Source organism: Puma concolor, chromosome C2 (genome assembly GCF_028749965.1).
Source record: "Puma concolor isolate L17-30 chromosome C2, mPumCon1.1.hap2, whole genome shotgun sequence".
Classification (NCBI taxonomy): domain Eukaryota; kingdom Metazoa; phylum Chordata; class Mammalia; order Carnivora; family Felidae; genus Puma; species Puma concolor.
In genome coordinates, this window is record NC_141675.1 from 132299237 (window position 1) to 132319701 (window position 20465).

Here is a 20465-nt window from a genome sequence, read left to right on the forward strand (position 1 = left end):
TCTTATGATATGTAGAAGAAAGAGAAAGGAGAGAAGGAAGGCTTGAATAATGCAGTGCAGGATTTATCACTAGAAGCAGGGATCAACTCCTAATACTTATGTTCCCCTTATTGGCTCACAGCAGTTACATTCCCAAAGAATTGAATGGCATTTACTGTGTACCCACTGTGTAAGGCCAGATACTTTCACATGTAATACCTCATTATATCTTCAGAAACCTTCAGGCATGCTACTTCCTTGTTCAGATACTGGGGTTGAAGCTCAAAGAATTCACATGATTTCTCCACAGTCTCAGAAAGTAAGGGTCAGAGGTAGAATTCTAATCCAGGACGAACTCTAGCATTCGTACTTTTTCTTTGGCCTTAATGTAAGGGAATAACTCTGAATTTTAAACATTTAATATGAAAACACCCCTAAATTCTCAAATTCTAAAAAGGCATTTTCTAAAAATTATCATCATCATTGTAACCAGGAAGAAAAGTAGATCAATCATCTCAATGCACTTGACTTAGTGCTAACATTAGCTCTAAAGGAATTAATAGATTAATTCCCTAGACAATGGTTTCAGAATCATTAAAAAGACATTGAAAAACCAGTTTATTTTTCCCCCATTACTTTGAAACCCAACCTTTATTGGAAATGTCCAAAACTTTCTGTTCAATTCCTTAAGATATAGATTATGAGCTAAAAGCGGAAAAGGGTTTCTCTTTTGAAATCTTAATGACTGCACACACACACACACACACACACACACACACACACACACGTTTTGAGTTCAATTCAATTGCTTTAGAATAGGGCTCTGTATTTTTGTTAAAGCATTTCTTTTATTTAAAAGACATAATTCCATTATCAAACATGCCTCATGTTTAAACTTCTCGGAACATAACCAATTAGAAAGAAGTCAACTCAACTCAACTGAGCAGTTTTTGGCCAGCCTTGTGGGTAAGGAGAAAAGAAGGAAAAGGGGAGAAAGGTCTAATTATGGTAATTGGGTACCTAGAGAGCCTGGAGGTGAAGTTGCCAGATGTAGCAAAAATAGAGCCACCCCAACTAAATTTGAATTTCAGATAAATAATGCATATATATTGGGGCGCCTGGGTGTTTCTGTCAGTTAAGCGTCCGACTTCAGCTCAGGCCATGATCTCATGGTTCGTGAGTTTGAGCCCCACCTCAGGCTCTGTGCTGACAGCTCAGAGCCCAGAGCCTGCTTCAGATTCTGTGTCTCCCTCTCTCCTGCCCTTCCCTGCTCACACTCTGTCTCTCTCTCAAAAATAAACACTTTAAAAAAATTAATAAAAAATAAAATAAAAGTAATGCATATACATTAGTGTAAGTATGCCCCAATTATTGCATGAGACATACTTATACTTAAAAAGTACCCATTGTTGACTTAACCTTCAATTTTACTGGGGTCCTATATTTTATCTGGCAAGCCTAGATAAAGGCAAATATAATTAGCGTTGGGTCCCAATTGCCACATGTCTTCAATGCCCAGATTGTCAGGCTCCTCCTGGACTAAGGTAGAGGCTTAAAATTGAAGCTGCTTTTGCTCACTGCTTAATAGTGACAAGCTATTGATAGCCAGGCATTGCCAAATTCTCATTAGTTTCTAAAAGTCAGGAACTACATTTAGAAAAAAGCAGCTCACTTATGGAGAGGTCATCTATCTAATAACCTCAAGTACCAGGAACACAGCTGAATCCCAGGAAGCAAGGAAAAAAAAAAGGCTCTGAGGAACCAAAATAGAAACCATGTGCTAAAGCTCATGCTCTCTTCTCTGAGAAGAGGCCCTCAGACCTGCACTCAGTGTAATTCACTCTTTGAGGCACCATCTGAACAGGTTTAGTTGTCTGATTTCCCAACCAGTAGAGATAAAAAGCAGGAAATTACGAGGTGGGCAGAACATCTAGATGGAAGAGGGGTCAATTGCATAGAAGATAACCAGGAGGGAAAAACACCACTACATAAACAATCTCCATCAAAAACTCAGAAGAGGGGCACCTGGGTGACTCGGTTGGTTAAGCATACAACTTTGGCTCAGGTCACGATCTCACCGTTGGTGGGTTTGAGCTTCGTATCGGGCTCTGTGCTGACGGCTCAGAGCCTGGAGCCTGCTTCGGATTCTGTGACTCCCTCTCTCTCTGTCCCTCCCTCAGTCATGTTCTCTCTCTCTCTCTCTGTCTCAAAAATAAATAAAACATTTTTTAAAAATTAAAAAAAAAAACTCAGAAGAAACTATACCAAAAATGTCATTAGTGGTTATTACTCAACAATGAGCTTCCAAGTGGCTTTTATTTTCTTCTCTACAATTTTTCCGTGTTTTATAAACTTTTTGCATGCATGTTCATTATCTGAAAAAGCAACACAGATACGTTTAATACAATAACATACAAAGAATTATTCCTCAGCCCTCCCAGGAAAGTCCTAGTGTTGCATCTATTAGGAGCATTTATTAAATGGTAATTATAAGCCAAATGTTTATTTTTCACTCTCTTCCACCAGGTTGTAAGCTTTTGTGAGGACAGGGTTGGTGTATTCTCAGCCGTATAGTCCTGATAACAGTATAATGTCTAGCGTAATAAATGCTTGATAAGTTTGTTGAGTAAATGGCTGAAGTCATAATGTATGGTGCTTCTGTGGGTACCTAGACCTTCAGTTCTCCACCCCTCAGTCTCCCTGGGACAGTGCTGTCCTGCAGCCTGTTTCCATCTTGACTCATTATGTTTCTAATGAGTCCATGAGGCGATTTAGAATCAGGGCTATAGAATTCGTTCCTTCAAGATTCTATCGAAATGGTTAACATCTTTTTAAAGTTTTGGCTTAAAAGAATAAATAGCCATTATTTTGAAAGCTCTCTTATCTAGAACCCCTCATGTACTCTGAGGCCTGGATGTACTGGTTAATTAAAGGTAAAGGGCTCAGAGATGGGACACGTCTTCTCAGAATTATACTGTAGAGCAAAGCACCATCTGTGGTCTGTGGGCCGTGGAAGATGATCATGTACCAGGTTTATATGAAGCAATGATAGACCAGTAGCCACGATACTTTATGCGACAGTTATGTAGCATGTACGTGTTTGCAAATTAATAAAAACGTGACTAGATCCAAAGATCAGCTTTTTTTGTGACTTATTCCTTTAAAGACCCCTCCGGAGTGAGGCAGGGGACTGAATAAGATCTTAAAACGCTATTCTTTTCAAATAAGCATTTGTAAAAGGAATGTAATCATTTCTCTCTCTTCCTAATGAGTCAGATTAATCTTTGTTTGTGTTGAAACTATGGCTATTTAACTAGAAAGAAATTTATGAGTTTTACCGCACAGTGGATTTCACAGCAGAGTTATCTGACAAGAATACTATGATTCAGCATGTGTTATTTTTGTTTTGCAAATGATTTCGAAGCACATTTTAGTAACTTGGAAGGGACTCTCAAAGTGGGGCAACACTATTGCTTTCCCGCCATCACATTTTCGGGAAGCAGTTTTCCCAGTTTGCCCACAAATGTACCCAGAGCTCTGCCAGAAGAATCCCTTAACCCCAAGAGGCGACTCTTCAAAATTAAACTGCACATTAGGACATTTTTCACTACAATCAACTCAAGAGTCGGTGCTAATGAGCAACTGGGCTAGCACGGGTAAATCAATCCAGAGAGAACTTTCTATTTTAGCCATTACATTTGACTCTGTTTCCATATCCTTAAAGTTAATTCAGTGGTAAAGTTATCTGATTTGTCTTTCAGCTTTTCTTTTTTTATTTTCCACTCCTTGAATGCTGGGGGAAAAAAAAAAAAAAAAAACAGAAGAGAAAGCCCAAAACAGGTAAGAGGAAGGAGAGGGACAAAGTGATGTATCAACGATTCATCCCTGGATAATTTAGATTTAATGATAAATAAAGACTACTTTCAGCTAATAATAATAACTACCTATCCCCATAGGTAGCAAACCAAAGGTACTCAGATAAGAACTGTTGAGGCTGCAAGCATAAGTAACTTTAGGAAAGGCTTAGAATGCTATTTTGATTTTTAAAATATGTAGACTCATGTGTTTTTTTTTAATTTTTTTTAACGTTTATTTATTTTTGAGACAGAGAGAGACAGAGCATGAACAGGGGAGGAGCAGAGAGAGAGGGAGACACAGAATCTGAAACAGGCTCCAGGCTCTGAGCTGTCAGCACAGAGCCCGACACGGGGCTCGAACTCACGGACCGTGAGATCATGACCTGAGCCGAAGTTGGACACTTAACCGACCAAGCCACCCACATGCCCCATCATGTGTTTTTTAAAAGTATAAATTATAGAATATATTCCTAATATTTCAAGCAAGTTAGTGAAGAGTTCCTAAAACACACTATTGGGTGTCACTCCCAAAGACATAATAATTCTTTTGTGTTCCCCATGAAAACTGATAGCTGTGAAGTGACTCAACTATGCTGCTCTTGCCCAAATCACCACTGAAATGTGAAGTCTGGTTCAGTGCTCAGGAGACAGTTATTATGGTTACACAGAAAGTATCATGGCACACAAGAGTTTGACCAAAAACATGAATCTGTGAACACGAAACAGTGAATCTGTTTGCTAATCCCTTACTGAGGAGGGGGTAACTTTTCCTGCCAGGGATAGAAAGCACCCTTCCACACCATTCTAGAGATGAGAATGCTGATCCTACAGCTACCAAATGAAGTTTGTGTATCACTGAGTACCTCACAACCCTACAGAGAAACTTCTAAGAAATAGTGAAGAAAAAACAAATGCTCCATGAAAGTCAAGTAAAGCCATAAACACTTTAAAACTGAATTTGGGATAAAAGCATATGAAGAGTAAGTTATATTAGTAGGGTATTTAAAAAAAAACATAAATACCAAGGTTGACTTCTTGAGACAAAAATAATAGAAAAAAATTATTCTTTCAACCATGCTGGTTAAAGATTATCACCAGCTTATTACCGTAGAATAAATAGAGTGCCAAACTCCAATGCCCATATTTTCATAGTTTATCATGTCCAAGAAGGCCTGGTAAATTCTGCATAGCTCTCATTATTGATCTTTGGGTCAGTCACTATCAACAAATCCACTTGCCCACTTCATAAAGTCCTGAGTTAAAGAAACCACAGCTAGGGTTCTATGGACGGATATCTAGAACAATGGCCTCAACAAATATTTACTGAATGAATGAATTCTGGCTCTCCATGCTAGACTTGTGATTCTTGTGTTCTGAATGGAGGAAGCAGGTAAAATATAATCTTTAAAGAATTCTTTTGCAATAGGGCATATTTTTGTCTGGATGTGCTACATACCATACTATGCTCTTCATATTCAAGATGAAATAAAGACCACAGGGTAAATGTCCTAATGAACTTCACCTCCCTGGCCTTGACCTTTAAGTGTATTTTGGTTCTGGTCTTGGCGTCTGGACAAGTGTCTATATAGAGCTCATCCCTTGTGGCCAGTTCAATCTGGCTGAACATAATGTCCAGTAGAGGGCTCCCAGAGAGACTGATTTGGACTAGATTTTGGAATGATTTGGCTCATTCAGTTGGCAGGCCTAAAGACTTTGGATAGGTCCACTCTGATCTTTCCAACTATCCCAGACCTCCTATAACCATGAAGACGCATTGTTGTTGTTTTTAAGTATAGGCGCCATGCCCAAGGTGGGGCTTGAACTCAGGACCCTAAGATCAAGAGTTGCATGCTCTCCTAACTGAGCCAGCCAGGCATCCTTATTGTTATTGTTTTTAATGAGTTCTTTTGATCAGGGAAAATTGGTGTATTTGTTCCCTAGGATTCTCATAACAAATTATTGCAAACTGGTGGTTTAAAACAACAAAAATTTAACCAACTACCGTTCTGGAAGCCAAAATCCAAAATCAAAGTGTCAGTGGGGCTGTGCTCCATTAAAAGTTGTAGAGGAGAATCCTTCTTGCCTTTCCCAGCTTCTGGTGGCTCTAAGTGTTCCTTGGCTCATGGCTACACAGCTCTAATTTCTTTCTTCATCTTTACAGGGACTTCTTCCATGTGCTTTCACCTGTTTGGTGTGTTATTAGGCCATTTGTCATTGAATGTAGGGCTAACCCAGATAATTCAGGATAACCCCATGTCAAGAGTCTTCATTTAACTGCTTCTGAAAAGACCCGTTTTCCAAATAAGATCACATCCATAGGATCCAGGTAGGCACACCTTTGGGTGAGCCACCATTCAACTCACTTACAGCAGCTGATTTAGAACTACTAGTTTTTGTTGCATCCCAGATGAATCCTGAACATTGAAGAGGGAAGAAGTCTGTGACATTACATTTGGTATTCTAAAAACTTATTTAAAAAATTAACTGCTTACTTTAACTTTGTATCTACAGCCTCTATATCCTCACATAATCATTTTCACTTAATATGACAGTATTATCATCTTCATGAGGAGTTCATCTACTCTAAGGTTTCCGAGCCTTGTCACTATTGACATTTGCGTTGGACAGTTCTTTCTTGTGAAGGGCTGTCCTGTTCATGGTAGAATGTTTAGCAACATCCCTGGCCTCTACTCTCTACATGCCAGTAGTTTTCCCCTCGGTTACAACAATAACACAGGTTTCTTGACATTTCCAAATGTCCCCAGGGTCAAGGATTGTTCTTGTTTGAGAACTCCGGCCCTAGATCAAACACTGTTCAATGGGACTATTAGAAATTATAGTGAAACATTAAAACGCATCTAAATCAAAACTTTGCTTTCTTTGGCTAACACTGGTGCCCTGAAAATATTATTTAAAAATGTCTTATTTCATTTCAGCCCATAATAATGAATAAATGGGACATTTTCCTAGTGTACCCACAGTTTTAGATTGGTCCAGTCTACACTACCATACCAAGTGACAAGAAAGAATACAGCTCAGAATGTGCTTTCCAACTTATTTACCTGGTATTCAAGAATAGGCAGAAATCTGGACATTTTAATGAGAAAGGAGAAACTGAATTGACAGAGAAATATATATGATGGTAAAAAATGAAGTAAAATTTCAGAAAAACCTGTTTTATACTGAAGAGTATAAACAACAGTGATTAATAGATTCTTTCTACTGTTAGGTTCAATATGGAGCATACAAGCAGTGGTTCTATTATTAATTTGGAAACATCCAAGCCACTTATGAGTTAAAGCAAAGTATTAGGCACAGATCTACAAGCTGTTGCTATTGTCTGTTTTAATAAAACATATCCCGAAGTACATTACTCAAAGTTACTCCTTAAAGGTTGTAGTCACCTTAGTAAGCTACACAATTTAGTAAACTATGAAACCATGATTGCCCCCCTTCTCTAAACATTTTACGCCTGGAATAGGTACCAGCTTGGGCTACAAAAAGAATTCATTCTCTTTCTCTTTTTTTTTAATCTTCATTTATTTTTGAGAGAGAGAGAGAGCATGAGCAGAGGAGGAACAGACAGAGAGGGAATCCAAAGCAGGGCCCAGGCTCTGAGCTGCCAGCACAAAGTCTGATGCGGGGTTCGAACTCATGAACCGTGAGATCATGACATGAGCAGAAGTCAGACACTTAACCGATTGAGCCACCAGGCACCCCAAAAAGAATTCATTCTTCTTTGGAGTTATATCTTATTTTGAATAACTGGGTTTTATGTACTTATTTCCAGCATTCAAATCCACATTTAAAAGATTTAATTTATGGATATTCAAAAAATGCCTAATCTTCCCAGACAATTCAAAAAGAGGATGCAAAGGGGTGCTTGGGTGGCCCAGTCTGTTTAGCATCTGACTTTGGCTCAGATCATGATCTCGTGGGTTCCTGAGTTTGAGCCCCACATGGGGCACTGCATATCGCAGAGCCTGCTTGGGACTTTGGCTTTCTCCTCGCTTTCTTTCCCTCCCCAACTCACACTTTCTCTCTCTCTCTCTCTCTCTTTCCCAGAATGAATAAATAAACTTAAAAAAGAAGGGAGAGAGAATGCAAACATATTTTGAGCAATAATAGCATCTCTGCAATAAATATAAGACCTCCCAAGGTAACCACTCTGAGAAGGTCAATATATTTAAAAAAAAATCATTTAAACTATTTTATAAATCCTACCTGTGGTGACCCATTAGCTAAAAATTCTCTGAACACAGAAATCCGGTTTCTTTATAAATCTTCAGCTAACCATACTAAATAACAATAATAAATTATGATGGAAGATCATTTGGGGCGACTAATTAACCTAATTAAGAGGTAGCATAGCATACTGGATTAAATCGTGAGCTTGGTAGCTCAACTACCAGGATGCAATTCTGACTCTGCTACTTACTGTGTGACCTTGGTTTCCTAATCCATAAAATGGGTCTAATAGTACCAATCTCATTGGGTTGCTGTAAGTATTAAATTAGTTAACATGTGTAAAGCACAAAGTATAGGGCCTGGTGGGTAGTAGGTGCTCACTAAATGGTAATTATCACAGCTATAAATCAGTAAAGCTGATGTTGTATTACTTTTTCCATGTCCCTTTTTATTTGATTTGACTCAGGTCCCTAAAGACTTCAATGTCCTGAAACAAAGAGGTTCCTTTTAATTTCTTCTACTCTGGTAAAAAAATAAAGAACTTGAACAACAGAGATTCTCTGCAGGCCTTTCTTTTCATTTCTTGGTTTGTTTTTATTGGCTTTGGGGATCATATCTTTCTACTGCATTTTACAAGTTCTATTTCAATCACTGTTTACTTTCGTTATATATTAAGTCATATTGACATTGCACGGAAATGAATTTTGTTGGCACAGACTAGAGAACTTAAAAATCATTGTATGAATAAAAGGAAGGGAAGCGGGATTATTTTGTGTGACATGAATCAAATACGGTAAAAAGAATGCAGTGCTCCCTCATGGAAATAGAATTCCATTGAAGGGTTGATGATATTTTAAATTCTATAAAATGAATATTTTTCCTTTGATACTGTTTGATACTGTTTATATATATATATATTTATATATATATATTTATATATATATATATATATTTATATATATATTTATATATATATATATTTATATATATATATAATCAAATTTTAATTTACATCATTCTTTTGAATGCATTTTTTAGGGTGGAGTTTCAGTGATTAATGTCTTAACATGTTTGTCAACTCCAGTGGGAGAAAGTTTCATCTCTCAATATTCATTAATAATAAATGTAACGTAACAGTATTATTGTAAATATTTTCAGTGACAGACATCTAAAATGAGCTTTTTGAGTGCAGCTTTTCTTAACTGAAGATACTGAGCAAAAATGCATATATTATGTGGAAAATTACAATGTATTAGAACTCCCTGCTAGTCAGTTATTTACCTCAGAGGGGTAACAATTTTTAAACTTAGAAAGGATCTATAAAACATATTTAAAAATAAAGTAGAAAATAAGACTACCAAAATTTTCAGAATGAGTTTGCAAAATATCCTTGAGAAAGAAAAACAAACCTGAGCGATTCTTCTTTCTCATTTCCAAAGCTATCTTAGTGATGAACCCCTTTGATTCTAAGGAAAACCACCAATTTAAATTTAATGTTGCAGGCAAAATTTCCAAAAGATAAGCAGGGTTTTTTTTCTATTCACTAGGGTAGTTTTATCGAAGTTCCATCATAAGCAAATATAATTTTATTAAGCTCTTCATTTGAGAATAACATATCATAAGGAGAGAAAATGCTGAAATCTTGTAATCATTTGTTTATACAAAAGAGTACCTATCAAAGCAGTCTTGAAGATATCTTGAATTGGGACAAAGTCTTGAGGGATTTAGGCACGTATCTGGAGGCTGCCTCAAGTTGTTTATAAAGATAGGGAAGAAAGAAGGTGATAGAGAAGTTATACCATTTGTACATAAGAAAGCATGAGGTTTCATACGATGCATCTATGCATTGTTCTTCTACCCAGAGTTCCAGAAAGAGACATAAAATGCACCTCATTTTTTTCTCAGCTATGCACTGTATCCCTGCTCTTTAATATTCTTAATTCTTCAGAACATCCTTTCAACCTGAATTTATCTGACTAGAAAAATGTCACAGTAAACATATTTGATAAGAATTTTATGTCTAGAATACATCATCTAGACCTAGAATACTATACTGAATAGTAAAAAGAAAAGCAAATTTTAAAAAATGAGCAAAAATTTTTGAATCAACAACTCACCAAGGAAGAGATTCAAATGGTGAGTACATAGAAAGATATTCAGCACTATTATTCATAGGGAAATACCAATTAAAAATTAAAATAAAATCCTACTACACTCATTCTAGAGTTGATAAAATTTTTTAAGCTGATAGTACACAAAGTACTGGTGAGAATATGGAGCATCTAGAACTCTATACATTTTGCTAGTGGCAGTGCAAAGTGGGAGAACCAATTCGAAGCATAGGTTTGAAAAATAAACGTACACTTACCATATGACCAAGCAATACCTCTTCTAAGTACAGTAAAACCTTGGTTTGCAAACATAAATCATTCCAGAAACATTCTTGTAATCCAAAGCACTTGTATCTCAAAGCGAATTTCAAGAACCATGCTCAGTTGTGATCATGTGATGTTCAGTGTCACAGACTACTCATATTGAAAGACATCACTCAGTTATCAAGTTAAAATTTATTAGAAATATTTACTCGTCTTGTGGAACATTTACAGAACAAGTTACTCGCAATCCAAGGTTTTACTGTATTTACCTAAGAGTAGTGGAAACACATATCCACAAAAGAACCTGTATGTGAATGTTTGTAGATTTCTTCTTTTTAATTTTTTTTTAATGTTTATTTTTGAGAGAGAGAGAGTGATCGGGGGAGGGAAAGAGAGAGAGGGAGACACAGAATCCAAAGCAGGCTCCAGGCTCTGAGCTATTAGCACAGAGCCTGATGCAGGGCTTGAACTCATGAAAGCAAGTTCATGACCTGAGCTGAAGTCAGACACTTAACTGACTGAGCCACACAGGCACCCCCGTAGATTTCTTATTCATAATTGTCCCAAACTGAAACAACCCAAACATCCACCAGCCGGGAAACTGATAAACCAATGGCAGTAACTCCATATCCTGAAGTTCCACTCAGTAGCAAAAAGGAATAAACTATTAAGTTCACGATGTGGATGGACCTCAAAAGCACAATGCTGCAGAAAGAAACCAGATACAAAAGACTTACACTGTGTAATCCCGTTTATATGAATGTTTGGAAAGGACAAAATTACATGGACATAAATCATAGTAGTGACTGCCAGGGGGTGGGGCAAGGAGAAAGAGGATTGATTACATGGAAGAGTACAAGGAAAATTTTTGGAATTTTGAATTCCAAGAAATCCATATCTTGATAGAAGTAGTAGTTCTATATTGGTACATCTTCAAGATTTATAAAACTACATACTTTAAAAGAGTAAATTTTACCATATGTAAATTATGCTTCAATCAACTTGACTTTTAAAAAATGATGCAACGTATTTGAAATCACCCCCACACGGAGGGTAGTTCATTCCAAACTCACCTAAGCAGAACCAAGTCATGATCAGGGGAATAGATGTACATTATCATCATTTATTTTGGATTCTCATAATTTTTTAGTATTGGATGCAACCATCCAAAACCTGGTAGCACTGTTGCACTTGATAGGAAATTAACAATTTCCCTAAGGTTGCAGCATTAATCAGCATAGACCAGGTTATGCTAGGAGAGCAAACCTCAAATCTCAGTGGTTTAACACAGCAGACATTTATTTCTTGCTCATGTAAATCCTGCTGTGATTTTTTAATGACTCTCTAGAGAAACTGTTGTCCATGCAGCCACTCAGTGGTCTCCGATGATCTTGTCTCCACCCTACTGTAGCTGTATCATCTGTAGCCTGCAGTCTCTTGGTCAGTGCAGCAGGGAAAAAGAATGCTCACCACAGCAATCAAATGCTTTGGTCTAGAAGTGAAAACACATATCCTGTCTTCTCATAATATTTTTCCAGGAACTAGTCACATGGTCCAGCCTAACTGTAAAAGCAGAGAAGTATGATTTCCCCTTTGTGACAGGAAGAAGATGATAACCAGGTAAGGGTAAGCACCAGAAGTCTTAAGAAACATGGTTTCTTTACATTTTATTTCATTATATATTTTCTGCTATTTCTTATTCAAATAAATATTCATTCACTCTTATTCTTCTGAACTGTGAAGTAGCAATATATCGCCAGGCAGAAGCAGTATGGTGGCATATTCTTGCCCTGAATTTCATCGTTTGACTCTCAACATTGTTGTACTGGGGCAAATGAACCCTGCCAAGGGCTTAATGTTTTCTCCTGGGATTTTCTGTTGAGTTTTGGTATTTAGGGGCTGATGGGAATTAGTGTTGCACGCTTCTCTTAGTCTTCTTGCATCTGGGAATTTGGGAGCAATTAATGTCATCTTTTAATGACAGAGGGAATTAACTCTGGATGTTAGCTATGTTGATAGAATGTACTCAAAGGTTCAGATGGCAGTCTGAACTTCTGAACTTTTAGGGGCCAAATATATCCTCTGTTCCTTAGAGACCCCTGAAGACACAAAATGAAAGAAAGAAAAAAAAAAAAACCTTTTCTAGCACTCATAGGTGGAGCTTTTAGATCTTTACGGAATAGGGTTGAGAATCTTCACACTGTAGGGAGAGGAGTTAAGTTTAGATCATTGATGAAGTAGAAGGTTTCAGGGAAGTAGGAAAAAGGGTGCTGGAAAAGGGGGATCAATGGTGGGGTAGGGATGTAGAACAAATGGATGTTGATCTCAATTTAAAAAAAAAAACGGTACTTTGGAGAGCAATATAAATTCAGTGGTCCTTGAATCTGTCCCAATTTATTATTTTCCCTTGGAAAAAAAATGAGTTAACCATTTTTTTAATCCATTATAAGAGAAGGCAACAGATAATGTGGCCCAAAAGAAAGTCATTGATGTAGACTGAACCATCCGGTTCTTCATAGTAGTCATTCTAGTTGGGACAAAAACAACAACAATAACAAAATGTGTGTGTAGGTGTGTGTGTGTGTGTTATCTGAGCACATGTAATACAAGTATAGTTAGGCAAAAAAAATAAGTAAACAGATTTAAAAGAAGTAAGCAGAAAAAAACTTTCAGAGATGGTAGACAGTTTCTGTCACAACGCAGCCCAGGTAGTTACAGCCTAATTTATAGAAGATGCTGTATGTGATTTTCATTCCATCCTCTCTCTTCTGCATATCAATGGAGACTGCATCAATGGCAGACAGCGTTAAAGAAACATAATTCTTTTTTTTCATGGATCCCAGACAAGGCCTTAGTGTCCCTTTCAGCCCAATGCTGGAAGTAGTCACAACACAAATCAATTAATTAATCATCAAACTTTGCATTCAATTAGAAAGCTATTTTCTGTCAAAGACCAGCAAAGGTATTCTGAGTTTTGAATGGTGAGGAGTCTTTTCAGAGGTTTTGTTTCCTTTCCACTAAAAGCTTGGAAAGATTACTCACTTCCTTCTTTCTTTTCTTCCTTTCTTTTGTCTTTCCTTGAACAAACATGTATCAAGCCCTGACCATATGGCATGCATTGCACCAGGTGCTGGATGCAGTGAAGATCAGGGCACAGTGGGGAATTTCTAATAAGTAGTGTTTATCACTCAAAACCATTTCCTTCTGGAAAGATTTTCTCCACTCTGCCAAAGCTACATGGACCTAGTTTCACCCCACCATTCTGATAATCCCTACCCCACCTCTGCTGCCACTAGCCCAGCCTAAACTCTGTTATCTCTTGCCTCGGTTGTTGCAGAAGCCAGCTTGGTAACTCTCTCTATTGACTCTGACCTCATCCAATTCATTCTCCACACTAAGGCCAGAGCAATTTCACACCAGATCATGTGATTCCCCTGGATTTTCCTTGTTCTGAAGATAGAAGCCAACACCTCAAAAATGGCTTCCAAGGCCCTGCACACTTCATTCCATGCCTGCTTACTAGCTTTATCTACTGTTCCTCTTCTCTTCACTCTGTGATCCAAACACAATGCTTCTCTTTCATTTCTCAAACTGCCCCTTTTTTTTTTCAGCCTTGCAACTATGAACATGTTGCTTTGGAGCCTAGAATGCTTCTTCTCATTCTGACTTACTCTCAGTCACTTTCAGATTTCGGCTCAGAAGTCACTTTCCCAGAGAATGCTTCTCTGATCACCTGGCCCACCCCCCAGACCAGTTTATTAAACTTCATGGCAGTTTTCTTTCTTTCATTGCATTTGATGATTATATATTTTATTTGTTTGATTACTTGCTTAATGTCTGCCTACTTTATTAGATTATAAACTCAGTGACTACATAACGAGTACAGAGAAAATGTCTGCTTTAATTGTGTGTGTGTGTGTGTGTGTGTGTGTGTGTGTGTGTGTGTGAGAGAGAGAGAGAGAGAGAGAGAGAGAGACAGACAGGCAGACAGACAGACAGAGACACATATCTAGCACACAGTAGATACTCAACAATAGTGGATTCTTGAAGCTGTGAGTAAAAGATGAACTCACTGGTTGCACTGATGGACAAATAGAGATAGCCTTCAATCTAATGGGGAATAGAAATAAGTAGATAGACTATTAGAATACAGTTTGATAAGTGCCGTGAGTACAGTTTGATAAATGACAAGCACAGTGCTATAGGCAAACATAAGCTGGTGCCTAATTCCAATTTTGAGGGGCTACTATACTAGAGATAAGAAGAAATTATATAATCAAGAGCTAAAATACTCGTGCTGTAGAAATGGAACAGTACCGCCTTTTAGCCCTTGCAAGGCTGTACAAAGTAGTAAATAAGAAAAGATGGGGCGCCTAGGTGGCTCAGTCGGTTAAACATCCGACTTTGGCTCAAGTCATGGTCTCGCAGTGTGTGGGTTCAAGCCCCATGTCGGGCTCTGTGCTGACAGCTCAGAGCCTGGAGCCTGCTTCGGATTCTATGTCTCCCTCGCTCTCTGCCCCTTCCCAACTCGCACTTTGTCTCTCTCACTCTCAAAATAACAAATAGATATTTTTTAAAAATTTTAAGAAAAGAAATACAAGCTGTGGAAATTCGACTGAAAAAGGCTATATTTTAAAGTCTGAACTTTAAATGATTGCAAACAGAGACTAGGAGTTCTTAGCATATCTGTCTTCATTCAAGGAAGTGACCACACTGAGGCTGGTTAACTTTAAAAAAGGGCACAGAGCAAGTCAACTAATGGCAAAAATCCAAGCAATGACAGAATAAGAGTCAGAGTCAAAACTGGGGTATACATTTTTCCTTTAGTTGTTCATAACTAGGAAAGAATAGTAGGAACTCCAAGGATCTCATTTTGGTTATAGCTGAGCACTGTTTCTAGGCACTTCGTACATCTACATATATATACACAGATACACTTCATGCACAGAACATAGTAAATAAAATATAGTACATTCTACATTATAGGTTCATTCTCAATTCATCTTCTTCATTGTTGCTATACAATCTCCATTTAAAAAATCAGTTACTATTAAACATATATTTGGACACAAACAAATCCAAACTATATATGCAGTTGAGCTGATAGCCCAGCCAAGCAGCTCACCTACTAGATGGTCATACTTGATCAAGATCTATCCCTGATGGAAGGGGGGCCACAAGGCACCCACAAGTAAATACACACTCGAACACTATGGATTTGCCATGTAGCTCCCAGAGCTGGGGAAAGGGGTCCCATGAGAGTCTTTTTTTGATGGTGGAGCCCAGCAGCGTTAGGGCAGAATGTGAATGCTAAGCCACAGAACCCATTTTTCCCTCACTGTGATCAACCAGATTTTGCTGTAGGGTAGCAAACAACTACAGGGTCCAGTGGGAGTAGCCAACAGCTGTCACTGCCCTGAAAAAATGGAAGTCAGAGAAAGCAGTCGGCAATGTCATACTGCCATGAGCTTGTTAGAAGCTGCCCCCAAGACCTCATCTTCCTCTTCATCCTCAGAAAAGGAAATTAAGTATCATTGGTGAGCACAGACCCTCCTTGATTTCACCATTACCTTCTCATTTCCCGAGATGCTTTGTGTCTTTTCTTCAAGCACTACAAAATGTCTAGTTATATCTAGAAATAGAATGTTTCCTGCTCTTTGGAAAACTTCACTCCTTTTCTTTTTGAATTTACATTTGCAGGGCAAGTTAACATCTTGGGACAAAAAGCAGATTATATGTCAAATTTAGTCTGGTGAAATTATCTTAATATGTATAAGAAATATATGTCCTTGGTTAAAAGCATCATAATTAAGGATAAATATAATGTGTCGTTTAATGTGTGGTATGCAAATGCAGAGTGCCATAGGTAAGTACAGAAGATGAACAGAAACATACCCGTATTCAGAATAACTGCCTCTAATCTATCTAGCTAAGTGTCCTTAAATAAATCATGTAAGTACCATGGATGTCTCAGAGGTAAAACAGAAGTAGAAAGTATTAACTACCTTAACAGGTTGATATGTTTATAATAATGTGAGTCTATGTTTGGGAAACTTTAAGGCACTAAATATGTAGATTTTATTATTACTGTCACCATCATCATTATTAGGAGCTGGAAAAATAATTAAGATTATCTTTGGTGCATCTTTAGACTATACATTCATTCTTTGTCTTAGTTTGGATTACATAGTGTTTTTCTAAGATGAGATTTGTAGTGCATTGGCCCTCAGGAATGACAGTTTGCTGAAGGATTGTTTTTGTTTTATTGTACTTTGAAGTAAAATTCTGAGACTTCATACATCTGTAAGTGACTTAGACTGTTCACTCGGTACCCACAACTTGTACAAGATGCAATGTGTTTTATCAGGTGGTCTCAATGCTCTCCTGAATGGAATATTTTTTCAGTGTTGTTCATTTTCAGCACTTAACTGACAGGCCCTAGGCATCTTGCTGACCATCCCTTTATCCCAGGGGTAAGCCCTGGTCTTTGCATAGGTACACCACCGCCCTCTACTGGAAAGATTAGGGCAGGAAGCCTTAGAATCTCCTGAAGTGTGGGTTTCTCACAGCCTCTCTACTATGTCATCAGATCGGAGTGGTCCCCATAAGGGGGTTAGTAATGTTGGTAATTACAGAGGTTTGGGTATGCCAGAAAGATGCTTTGAGTAACGCCATAAACAAGCATCCGACTTCTTAACTGGAGAGTAGGTTTCAACAATACTCATTACAAACCGATTCATATCCACATTGTGGAACACCTTTGCGTTTTGATTGACTCAGCACATCTTGCTGAGGTCTCTTCAAGTCAGAGAACTGTTTAACCTCACATGAATTGAAAGAAATAGTTCCTAATAAATTAGCATGATCTTCCAGTGATATATAGCTTCTCATTCTCAGTTAAGTAAACCCTGGTAAGCTATATTCTCAGCGATTCTGTAATTAAGTATTTATTGAAAATCTACTGTATAACCAGAAATCTTTTAGGTAATAGGAATATAGCAATCCATAAAATATTTCTGTGAAGTTATATGCCATTAACCTTGTATCTATTTATGACCTGCTGAAATAGAATTTCTACTGTGAGATGTTCAACTTTGTATGATGCAGAAAGAACTTAGGTTATGCATAATGAAAGAGCTTAAAACAAAAATGGAAATTAGGGGTGCCTGGTGTCTCAGTCAGTTGAGGATCCAACTCTTGATTTCGGCTCAGGTCATGGTCCCAGGGTCATGGGATCAGGCTCCACATTGGGTTCTGCGTTGAGTTGCAGAACTTGCTTGGGATTCTCTCTCCCTCGCCCTCTGCCCCTCTCTCCCCACCCCACTCTAAAATAAACAAACTTTAAAAATAAATGGCAACTAAAACCAGAAAAGAATACAAATGAAATCTATGAGAAATACAAGTATCTATCAATCAGGTGATAAAAAAATCATTAAACTCTAAAACTGAAAGGTTCTAAAATTCATCCAGCACCCAGCTCTTTCTATCTAAACAAAAGAGTTTCTAATGGATTTTGATGTGATTTATCTTCTGACATGTTATTCAAAAAAATTAGTCTATATTTTTCACTAATAAAAGTTACCCATATTTTATTTAAATATCGTCTTCTTAATTCTCATCATTTTGCTTTAAGATTGACAAAAAGATTATTTGCTGCTTGACGTCTGCTGAAATTGAGTGAGCCTTGAATGGCTTAACTGCAAGTTCCCCTCTTCACTCTGCTCCTGTGAAGAAAGACCCCAGACAACAACCCTCCTTACTGAGGGGCCCAGGCACAGTTCCTGCTTATCCCTAGATAGCAGGTTTCAATTTCCTTCCAGGCTGTGGATTATTGAAACAAGTCAATTATATTCTTTGGTGGGAACCAGAGTACTTTTCTCTCGTGATACTACAAGGCCTGTCTCCCACAGCTCCTGGCTGTTCAGTCTGCCTCTTAGTGCAACCTCCACATGACCATAGCATGTGGTGTCCTTCTCCACTGGTTTGTGAGTCTATGTGACCAACAAACCCCTGACTACCTCATCTGTCCAACGTTGAGTGTTGTGTGTTTGGCCATCACCATAACCTTATGATGGGACAATGAGAATCCCTGGTTTACCAATGAAGTGAAGAAGAGGCAACTAAAATAATCCACACCTAAGAATTAGTATACAAAGCTACACAATTGTTCAGGGTCTTCTGTTTTCAAGTAATTTCCACCTTCACCCCACAGAAACCACTGCTTGTGTAAAGCTAGCAAATTGCTCAAGTATAAAAAGTGACATGTGGAATAGATGTGCTTTTTCACTGGGTGCAGATGAGGACCACGTAGTCCCCGTTGAGGCATAAATGAACTCAGAGCTTTTATTTTTCTAATTTAATTTATTTTTTTTTGAGAGAAAGAGAGAGACAAAGAGAGAGTGTACACATGAGACAGAGTGGGGGAGAGACAGAAGGAGAGAGAGAGAGAGAGAGAGAATTTTCAGCAAGGTCCATGCTCAGCATGGAGCCCAATGAGGCAGGGCTCAATCTCAGGACCATGAGATCCTGACCATGAGATCGTTCGTGACAGTGAGATCGTGACCTGAGCCAAAATTAAGAGTCGGCAGCTTAACTGATGGAGCCACCCAGACACCCCTGAACTCAGAGCTCTTAAGAAGCCAGTGCTTCATGAGAACTAGAAGGACTGGCGACTAGATGGAGAGTACTCAGAAATTACTGAAGCCAAAGAAGAGTTGGACGAAAAATACTCATTTGTTTACCAATGATTCTATGGAAAGGAATACCTAATTCTAAATTTCTTATGATACTGGAAGACACTATATAAACCCACAAACCCACAAATAACTTTCTTCTCTATTTTCATGAATGGTTTAATTCTTCTTTCTAACCTAAACTTACTCTTTATACCCTGACTTTACACCTGCTCCCTCCAGAAATTAATAAGCAAATGCACTGGATATAGATGGACATTAAGTCTGATTTCATAGAACTTCAGCAATGGAAAGGATTTAAGAATTTCCTTAGCCCAACCATCCACCTTTCACTGAATTAATGGATGTGAAATGAGGTTCAGTACACCATGGTGAGTGTCAGGTGTCAGGGTTAGACTTTCTACTCTCAGCCAGTTCTTGTTCAGCCCCCACATCCCACCAAATTAATTGAAAATTGACTCAGTTGCTTGGCCAGATTCCTAATGTGGTAGCTTAGCATATTCATTGAATGACAATGCACTGCATTAAGAAAGCAAAGTTTCCTTGTTACCCAAGATCAGACATTACTTCCCTGAGAATCTGAAGAACCAATTCAAATTATAACTATTAAGAAGACTCCGGAATTCATGACAGTCACAAATTAACTGCTCAATAATGTTATTTGGTATCTTTTAAATTTAATGAAACTTGAAATCCCTACAGTTAAATATCAAGGAAACATAGTTACACAAAATGTCAAACCTCATAGGATCAACCCAGATCAGGATTTTACCTGTGTATTACATGCATGCACATGATAGCAAACTACAAAGAATAAAGTCAAACAGTAGAAGCATGAGCTGCGAGGCAAAATCAAACTGAAATTGGAACCCCAGGAAACAGAGCCTTTAGGAGTAAGAAACTGTTCTATGAAAATGATCCAAAATTGAGAACGGAATTCCTTGCAAGGCCAATGAGCACAAAGAAATTGAGTTAAATAAGGCCATACCAAAGCTAAAAGAATTCCAAATACACACATGCATGTGCACACACACACACACACACACACACACACACACACACAAAACCTCTTCCAAAAATATATTTTAAAAATGCATCTCTAAATTATAGGGATAGAAGAGGAAGGAGATACAAGTTTTGTGCATCCTTTTACCACCTCAAGAAAATGTTGAGAAATGAAGTTGCTGAGAAATCCAGGTATTTTCCATTATGTGGATATAAATCCAGATTATGTCATGAATGTTATGAGAAACCCAGAGCCACAGCTAACCCACAGGGAAGTGTATGAAAACTGCGAAAATGTCTAAAATAAATTAGTTAATAATTCTTCTGGTAGATGTTAAGTCTGACAGATGTTAAGGTGAAAGGTAGCA